The sequence below is a fragment of the Vulpes lagopus genome, chromosome 11 (assembly GCF_018345385.1).
Source record: "Vulpes lagopus strain Blue_001 chromosome 11, ASM1834538v1, whole genome shotgun sequence".
Lineage (NCBI taxonomy): Eukaryota > Metazoa > Chordata > Mammalia > Carnivora > Canidae > Vulpes > Vulpes lagopus.
The window spans coordinates 94,805,856-94,815,403 of NC_054834.1; the positions used below are offsets into that span (position 1 = coordinate 94,805,856).

The 9,548-nt window shown below is 40.9% G+C and overlaps 1 non-coding gene across 1 annotated transcript; it reads left to right on the top strand.

Annotated features, from left to right (window-relative positions):
- Window positions 1–333: 333 nt before the first annotated feature.
- On the top strand, window positions 334–438 carry LOC121472453. Its single transcript, XR_005982919.1, has one exon. It is a non-coding gene; the product is annotated as a U6 spliceosomal RNA (small nuclear RNA).
- Window positions 439–9,548: the final 9,110 nt, after the last annotated feature.

Below are 9,548 nucleotides of genomic sequence, written 5' to 3' on the forward strand. Positions count from 1 at the left end.
CTGGGGATCTTTAGGAAGAACCTTGAAGAAGATGTTATTGTATGTTACTGATTCTAAGACACATGTTTTTTCACCTTTTTTAGTCTTCTGAAATCAGATGTAGCAAAAAAGTATTGCAGGTGCCATTGCCCCTACATGCAAATATGTGGTCATAGGTGCTCAGCTGTCACTTCAGCTGAGTTATGTACAATGTCAGTACCACAGGACTGGAGATTCATTATTAAAATATCTTCAAAATGATTACTCTGTACTATGAATTGAAAAGTTACTATACATGGAGGAAGGCACAAAAACAGAGCACTGTAATATGTGCTTAAAAAAAAAACTGTGAATGTGCTTGCTTTTGCAGCACATATACTAAAATTGGAATGATAGAGAAGATTAGCATGGTCCCAGAGCAAGGATGACATGCAAATTTGTGAAGTGCTCCATATTAAAAAAAAATTGACTGGCTAGTTTAAAAGAGAGCTTTCATTAAACATAAAATAAAATTCTAAGTGCTAAGAAAGCATGGGCCATATTTCAGTTAGCAGCATTTTGTTTCTTTATGGTACATAAAATAATGGTTCATTTTATAATTAAAATTTTCTTAGATTTTATGAAATGTACATCTTAAAGCTCAAAGAGGAAGATTATAAATAGCTACCTTGAAATTTTCCACCACATTCCAAATCTTCAATTTTTGGCAGAACCAAATTCTACCTACATTCATATTTAATTTTTAAACTCATCTCATTTTTAAAACTTAAATACATTTATTTTGAAAGATAAAGTATACCCTTGTGGAATGAAGGTTTTGCTGTGCTAGTGGAATGGTTTATATATGAATTATAATTAATCCGTAACTACTAAGCTGGAAAAAAATGTTTGATCATTTACCATCTAAAAATCATCTTATTGGGTCACTTGGCTGGCTCAGTGGGTGGAGCATGCAACTCTTGATCTCAAGGTTGTGGGTTCAAGCCCCAAGTTGGGTGTAGAGATGACTTAAAAATAAAATCTTTAAAAATAAATAAATAAAATCATCTTGGAATGCAGGCATATGCATAATCCCTGGGGGAACCCCACATTTGGGTGAGATTCCACCTCCTTAGATCTATCACTTCCTTCCAGCTACTGAGCCATTTCCACTATGTCCAGACCCTATTTGCATTCGCTTTTAAGAAATTCACACTGAAAAATCCTTCCCGAACTGAATTCAGAGAACTACCATTCGTTTAATGTTTGACTTCTCAGCACCCATAAATTCCCATGTTTATTTTTGTTACTAAGGGATGGAAAGTGCAATGCCTTACTTTGGCCGTGATGACTGACACCTTCAGGTTGCTGGACACTTTGTCATGAATTCTTACCCACATTTTGATATAATAATTGTGGAACTTTGGGAGAGGGGTCTGATGTTAGCCTAGGGAGATCGTTTCAAGATCAGTACTTGTCCTTCAATCGCTTTCAATTTGTAAACCCAGTCATACATCTTCTTTGACTCAATAGAGCATCACTTTCACATATGGGCAGGGCTCTTGTATCAACAAGATGAGGAAATTCTGTTTATCAGCAAGTGACACTTTCCCCACTTTGCGCTTCCTACTAATTATGGCTGTTAAGTTTTCAGGGTCCTATCACAAAGAGCAGTTCATTAACTTTAATTATTTTTGAAATTCATTGGCTCCAATACAGAGTGAAGCTGGCAGATGCCAGAGGGTTAGAGTTGCAGAAATTAATTAACAAAGAGTAGAAGCCCTTATTAGCTGATGCATTTTGCTACCTTCCTTTTTTTGTTTTTTTTAAATTAACCACTTCAGAGTGGGTCTTAGACCCTTCAAACTGGAGGTAGGGGAAAGGTTAGAGCTGAATGTTCAAGACACAAGAAATTGAAATTGCAGGCGTTGGCCAGCAGCAGAGTGCTTGACTTGTTTTGCATTATATTCCAGCTATATCTCTATCAGGTCTAGACTTAGAAAACCCATAGATCAGCTGGTTCCCAAATCACATCTAACTGGTGTCTACGTTTAGTTGATTCCAGATAGAAGTTGACACTGAGAAGCTTGACTGGAATCCCTCTGCATGGCAACCTGTTAAAATTAGATTTCAGTGGCGCATGGAAGTCCTCTGGTCTGTTGAAGATTTGGCACTTTGCTGGTATTCTTTAAACATCAAACCAGCTAGAATCTATTGTTGTAGATTCCACTATCAAGCCCATGTCTGTTCCAATTTCTCTTTTAAAAAGTACCTTCCTGATGTGAAAAAGTAGTGCTCTCCAACATTGCTAGAAGTAGTATAAATTGGTACAATCTTTCTCTCTTTCTTTCTTTATAGTCTTTCTGGAAAGCAAAATAGCCATAGCCATAAGATGTCATCACATACACATACAGTTTGGTTTTTTTTAAGATTTTATTTATCCATTCATGAGAGACACAGAGAGAGAGGCAGAGACAGGCAGAGGGAGAAGCAGGCTCCACAAAGGGAGCCCAACGTAGGACTCGATCTCACATCCTAGGCTGAAGGCAGCACTAAACCGCTGAGCCACCCAGGTTGCCCCACATACACATTCAGTTTAACTAAGATTTCCACAACTGTTTTGTCCAAAAAATAGTAAGAAATGTGGACAAAGACTTATCTATAAGGAAGCTCAATGCACCATTAGGTAATAGTTTAATATTAGGAAAACCTAAACAGGGATCCCTGCGTGGCTCAGCGGTTTGGCGCCTGCCTTTGGCCAGGGTGTGATCCTGGAGATCCGGGATCGAGTCCCATGTCAGGCTCCCTGCATGGAGCCTGCTTCTCCCTCTGCCTGTGTCTCTGCCTCTCTCTGTGTGTCTCTCATGAATAAATAAAATCTTTAAAAAAATATATAAAAACCTAAACATTCCAACCACTTGAATAATATACAGCCAGCAGAAGGGATGTCATAGAATATTTGGTACAGAAAAATATTTATCTTATATTGTGACATTAAAGAACCATGTCCCAGAACTATATAGTATTCTAATTTCAATATTTTATATAGTTATAGCAGTGTACAAGGGGCAGAATTACAGTGCATTTCTATTTTCATCCCTATATATTTCTGCATTTTTCAAATTTCCTACACTGAACAACCACCACTCTTCTAATCAGAGAAGGAACATAAGCGGCTTTTAAAAACAAAAGAAAGAAAGCATCTCCTGGAGGCACAGCATAATTGTTGAAATTAAAAGTTTATCAAAATCAAAGCCTTATTCTTCTTGAAAGTTCAGGAAAAGGAAACTGATTTCCTAAGGGCTTGTCACGTATTAGGCACCATCTAGGACATCTTTACGTACATTTTTCCTCTTAATCATCACGGTAGTCCTGTAAGGCATGTACTATTATCTTTAGCCTTATGGCTGAGGATGCAAAGACACAGAGACTTAAGTAGCTTATCCTAGCTCAAATAACTATTAAATGCCAGAGTCAGGATTCAGAGTCAGGTCTTATCTCTTTGTTTATTCACCAGCTTATTCATATATATACACACGTGTAATCATTAGGATGACTGAATAGTTCTGGCATATGAAAAATAGAGAATAATATAACAAGTATAGAGAATAACATTAAAAGTATCCATATATTCAGCTTCCAGCTTAAGAAATTAAATATTTCAGACACAGAGGATGCAGCCTGTGTACTTATCTCCAGGGCCATTCTGTTTTCTTCCGTTGAGAAGTAACCATTATCTTGAGTATGGAGTTTATTATTCCTACGCAAATTATAGTTCCTTTGCTACATATGTTGGTATCCATAAACTAGACTAAATCAGTTACTGTCCAGTCAGGAAAATAGAAACCACTCTATGTATTACACACAAAGGAGATTTAATACTAAGAATTACAAAGGTATAGAAAGGGCTGGAGAAGCAAATGGGATAATGTTTAGTTTCATCCATTTGCCTCCCCACATCAATTCTCCATCTTTCTTTTTTTTTTAAGGTTTTTTATTTATTTATTCATGAGAGACACAGAGAGAGAGAGAGAGAGAGAGACAGAGACACAGGCAGAGGGAGAAGCAGGCTCCATGCAGGGAGCCCGACATGGGACTCGATCCCAGGTCTCCAGGATCAGGCCCTGGGCCGAAGGTGGCACTAAACCGCTGAGCCACCCAGGCTGCCCAATTCTCCATCTTTGTGCTTAGAAGACCAAGCTGTACAGATGCCTCACTGGACTCTCTTGACTTCTGACTTCTGATTGGTTTTGGCTCATAGGAAGAACTGGCAAGAGGTTGAGGGGAAGAGGAGAATGGAATCAGAATAGCTATTCACTTGGCTTCTTTCTTGTTGGGTTGCTAGCATGATGGCACTGCCGCTGCTGAGAAATAGCCACTGATACCACCGAAATGCTCGTTTCCAGTCCCCTACTATCACTGCTGCTGCCATTGCTGGAAGCACAACCAGACCAGAGGGAAATGCCTTCTCCTTTTCTTCTGTTTTCTACTCTCCTGTCAATGCATAGCACTGGCAAAACCTAACCAGAGTCTGTGATGTGTAGTTCACAGGTTGCCAACCCCTGGAATACAGAAGAATGCACAGAAAGCCTGGAGTGGGATTGAAAGCCAACAGCATGTAACCAGCATAAGCACACAGTATTTTTTTTTAAGATTTATTTATTTATTTATTCATGAGAGACACACAGAGAGAGGCAGAGGGAGAAGCAAGCTCCATGCAGGAAGCCCGACATAGGACTCCTTCCCGGGACTCCAGGATGGTGCCCTGAGCCAAAGGCAGATGCTCAACTGCCGAGCCACCCAGGCGTCCCACAAGTGCACAGTATTGCTTGCATTTTTAAAACTGTATATTGGGGCACCTGGGTGGCTCAGTGGTTGAGTATCTGCCTTTGGCTCTGGGTGTGATCTTGGTGTCCTGGGATAGAGTCCCGCATCGGGCTCCCTGCAGGGAGCCTGCTTCTGCTTCCACCTAGGTCTCTGCCTCTCTATGTCTCTCATGAATAAATAAATAAAATCTTTTTAAAAAAAATAATAATAAAACTCTGTATAGATATTGTCAAGCCATATATATCCTTGCTTTTTTGTTTAACCTTATAATTTTGAGATCTATCCATGTTGATACATGTGGCCCTAGTTTATTCATTTTAACTGCAGTGTTATAGTCAGTAATGGTATTTCTGTAGGGGAACTAGTGAAGATAGAAACATGGACATTACTGCATTGGAACAAAAGAGATATAAAGGTAATATATGGCAAACTACAAACAGGTAAAATTAGATTAAAGGAAAACATTTCTAAAAGTGTTTCGTTCCTTCATTCAACACGGATGCACTGATCGTCTACCAGTCCTAAGCATTGTGCTTGACACAAAGGACAGAGAATTGATTATGACCCCGTCTCCTGCTCTCTGGTTGCTGATGCATAGACAATTAGATACACAATTTTTGTCAAGGTAATAAGTACTATGATTGAGTCATGACTAGGGTGCTATAGAGGCACAGAGCTTGATAAGTAGGAGAAAACAGCTGCAGAGCAATTTCAGTTATACAGATTCAAGATTTCCAAATAAGTAAAATACCGTACTACAAATGAAATTCGGCATTATAGTGAGAAAAATGATACCACAACCAAGAGAGTGCAAAATCCTTCAACATTTTAAAAAACTTATAATAAGTTAAATGAGAAAAGTCATGGATTAAATGGAAATATGTCAAAAAGTCATTTGAAAAAATTCTACAGCTTCTAGAAAAAATTGAAGTAAGATTAGCAGGATTCCCTCTCAATGTAATAAAGTTTAGTTTGCAAAAACTAAAAACAGACACCATATTAAATAGATTGTTTACTACATTTCCATATAGAGCAGGAGTAAGATACCACTAGCAATCATCTTGTTTTGGAAGTCTTAGATAATACAGCAAACATTTTTTACAAAATTAAAATTAGGAATTGTAACCAAATATCAAATTGTGAACTATGAGATTTGAGAGAGCACTCGCAGGTGTGCATGAGCAGGGGGAGGGGCAGAGAGCCAGGAGGAGAGAGAGAATTCTCATGAAGACTCCCCACTGAGTGCAGAGCCCGAAACAGGGCTCCATCCCAGGACCCTGAGGTCATGACCTGGGTGGAAATCAAGAGTCAGAAGTCAACCAACTGAGGCACCCAGGCACCCCTGTCTGTGATATATTGTTAAACCAAAGGAGAAGGGGAAAGCAAATTGCAGAGTCCTGTGTATGTGACCTTGTGGTGGGAGATAGGGGGAGAAGAACAAGCACTGTGTTTGTACATAGGTGTGCATCAGTTTGTGTTTGGCAGGGGAAATAAGTGGAATTATACATACTGAACTCAACATCGGTTATCTCAGAGGAATAGACTTAGTAAGAATTGGTGGACTTTATGATTGTAATTATATATCTTCATATTATTTTAAAATCAGTCATTTTTATCATCTAAAACAGAATTTTTGGGCACCCCAGGTGGCTCAGCAGTTTAGCACTGCCTTCTGCCCAGGGCGTGATCCCGCTCCCTGCATGGAGCCTGCTTCTCCCCTCTGCCTGTGTCTCTGCCTCTCTCTGTGTCTCTCATGAATAAATAAATAAAATCTTTAAAATTAAAAAAATAGAATTTTTAATCAGATGGTTACAGAAGCTTTTCTGTAGTGATACTTGAGCTCAGTTTGAAAGATGAGGAGTGTTGACTGAAGAAAGAATCAGTAAGAGGGCTCTTTTCAGCAGGGAACAGTGAGAGCAAAGATAGTACATGTGAGTCATCTCCATCATCACCAGATTCTGACATTCATGGGTTTATATTTGGGATGGTTGGTCCTAACAAAAGAGCAGTGATCAAATTCAGCAAATTCTATTCTCCTTTAGTGTCATAGTGGGAAGGAAGGCACTAACTAAAGTTACCCTCCCCAAAGAAGTTGATGGTCTGACAACATTCCTTTATGATCAGATATTCTCTTTATGATCAAAGAGAAGCCCTAAGCACTTCTATTGAGACCGCAGCTTCCAGATCAGTCTCCAGGAGGGAAGGCCTGAGTCAAGCTGTGTGTGTGTGTGTGTGTGTGTGTGTGTGTGTGTGTGTATAGAGGGTTCGCGATTAGAGATGATGAGAGCACTTCCATTCTTTCCCACCAGTTAGATCATTCTTTCCATTCTTGCACTTATTATTTTTCTTCCTTTACCACTCACTCTATCCCCAGGTTTCCCCTCACTTTCCCCCAAATGCTGTGTGGCTATGCCATGAACATTTCCACTGTAGGTGGTCAGGCAATCCCTTTGCTCTGCAGTTATGTCATCAAGCCATGTACCAGGAAGAGCCTCCTTGGGGAGGGATGTCTTCTCTTCAAGATACATATCAGGTGGGGAGATCTCACTGTGGAATCCAAAGTTCAGTTCTCAGACAGATTCACAGCAAAGACACAATAGATCCTTTAGCAGCTCTTACCCTATTCTGTGACCCTGCCCTGGCTAATCCATGGTCCATCACATCAGAACCTCCAGAGATGTGTAGTTAGGGTACAGGGGTGCAAGAGCAGATTCCAGGGGTCCCAAACAGGCCAGGTTTGTCCACGTGCCGCTGACAAAAATCCAAAGACGGAGAGATGAGTGGTGGTGAAACAAGAAAGGGATTTATCTCAGTGAGGCCAATACCAGGAAGATAGCAGACTAACATCTCAAAGACTTTCTCCAAAGTGCTGAAAAAATTTCTAGGTTTATGCAAGGAAAATGTGGGACAAAGGTCAGTGGGTACGTGCAGGTGGGCTGTAGAGGTCAGGTTGATCATGGCCTTGGGGTCAACACGTGGGGTCTTGCTGATACCAGGTCAGGCGTTATTGCTTAAGGAGGTAATTTCAGTTCCACCTGGGATGCTTTGCCCACAGGGTCTTTTGCCTGAGGTAAGAGCTGGAAAGAAAAAAATGTAATCACTTAGAAAGTACAGACTAAGTCACAATCGAGGTAGGTGCATTCCTCTTTCAGATATACCCTACCAATATCTACCTGCTGCCAACTCCACTGGATACTAGCAACTCATTTTTGTTTGCTTGCTTGCTTTTGTTTTTTAAGATTTTTATTCATTTATTTGAGTGTGAGAGTGAGAGATCACAGAGGGAGAGGGAGAAACAGACTTAACACCCAGCAGGGAGCCTGATGCAGGATCAGGCTGGATCCCAGGACCCTGGGGTCATGACCTGAGCCGAAGGCTGCCTTAACCAACTGAGCCACCCAGGTGCCCCATTGCTTTTGGTGACACTAGCAACTCTTTCTAAAGGTCAAGTACCACTGACTTTAGGAAAATATTCCCAAACGTACCATGTATGGATGAGCCAGGTACTAGGGTGGATTCTTTGTTTTCTTCTCATTTTGAGAAGCCCTTGATGTTTTTATGGTAGTTGATAGTAGCTTTGCTTTGGCATATTTTTGTAAATGTATTATAAAAACACAAAGTATTTTATATATGTACTTTTTTTTTTCTGGAGTGTGTGTGTGTGTGTGTGTGAGAGAGAGAGAGAGCATGAGCGAGAGTGCAGGGTTGGGGAGGAGCAGAGGGAGAGGAAGAGAAAATCTTAAGCAGCCTCCCTGCCCAGCACAGAGCCTGACCTAGGGCTCATTCTCATGTCCCTGAGCCGAAATCAAGAGTCAGACACTTAACCGACTGAGCCTCCCAGGTGCCCCAAACCAAGTACAGATGGGTGTGCAATACCACTGCCAATCTCCCTCCATGCCCCCTTGTCACCTTTTAAAAGGCCTTCTTTGCCCAGCTAACCCATTCCTTTCTCTAAACCCAAACCTCTAGGATACACTAACCCTATACCCCAAACACAGCACAGATGGAAGACTACATTCTTCCATTAGAAGAATTAAGATATTTGGAAAGAATACATGTTCTTGGTTATAATAGGAAGGGCATCCTCTACAAAGAATATACTGGCGGGACTCTTGGGTAACTCAGTGGTTGAGTGTCTGCCTTTGGCTTAGGGCATGATCCCAGAGTCCTGGGATCTGAGTCCCACATCAGGCTCCTGGCAGGAAGCCTGTTTCTCTCTCTCTGCCTATGTCTCTGCCCCTCTCTCTGTGTCTCTCATAAATAAATTTTCAAAATCCTTAAAAAAAAAAAAAACCCCAGAATATACTGGCATGAGAACTCATAGATGCTCTCTAACTGAACAGAACTTTCTTATTGAAAATTTTTTTCCTCCAAAATAGGACTAGGGAAGCATTTTCTGGCTAACAAAGACATATCCCCAAAGACAAGGTCTAGGACAATGGTGGAGGTGTCTTAAGGAACATGATTCCCTTGGCTCATGGTGGAAGGTACTGGCTGAGGACACAAACTCCTTGGGGGTATGGACTCTTCAGGCCCTGCTTGGGCCACTGTAGCCCTCAAAGCCCGCTTGATTCCTTGGCTGTACAAGGTGGCACTCACAGTCAGAGGAAGACCCTTTTAAGGCTCTGCCCTAAGGGCTCTCAACTCTTTCTGCTCCACCCATGTACATGCTCCCATGCTAGGGTTGCTCTCTTTCCTCTTCCTGCTCCTCATCCTTCCCCAATATTGTAACCCTTCACCTTGTTACACAGAAAAACTCACCC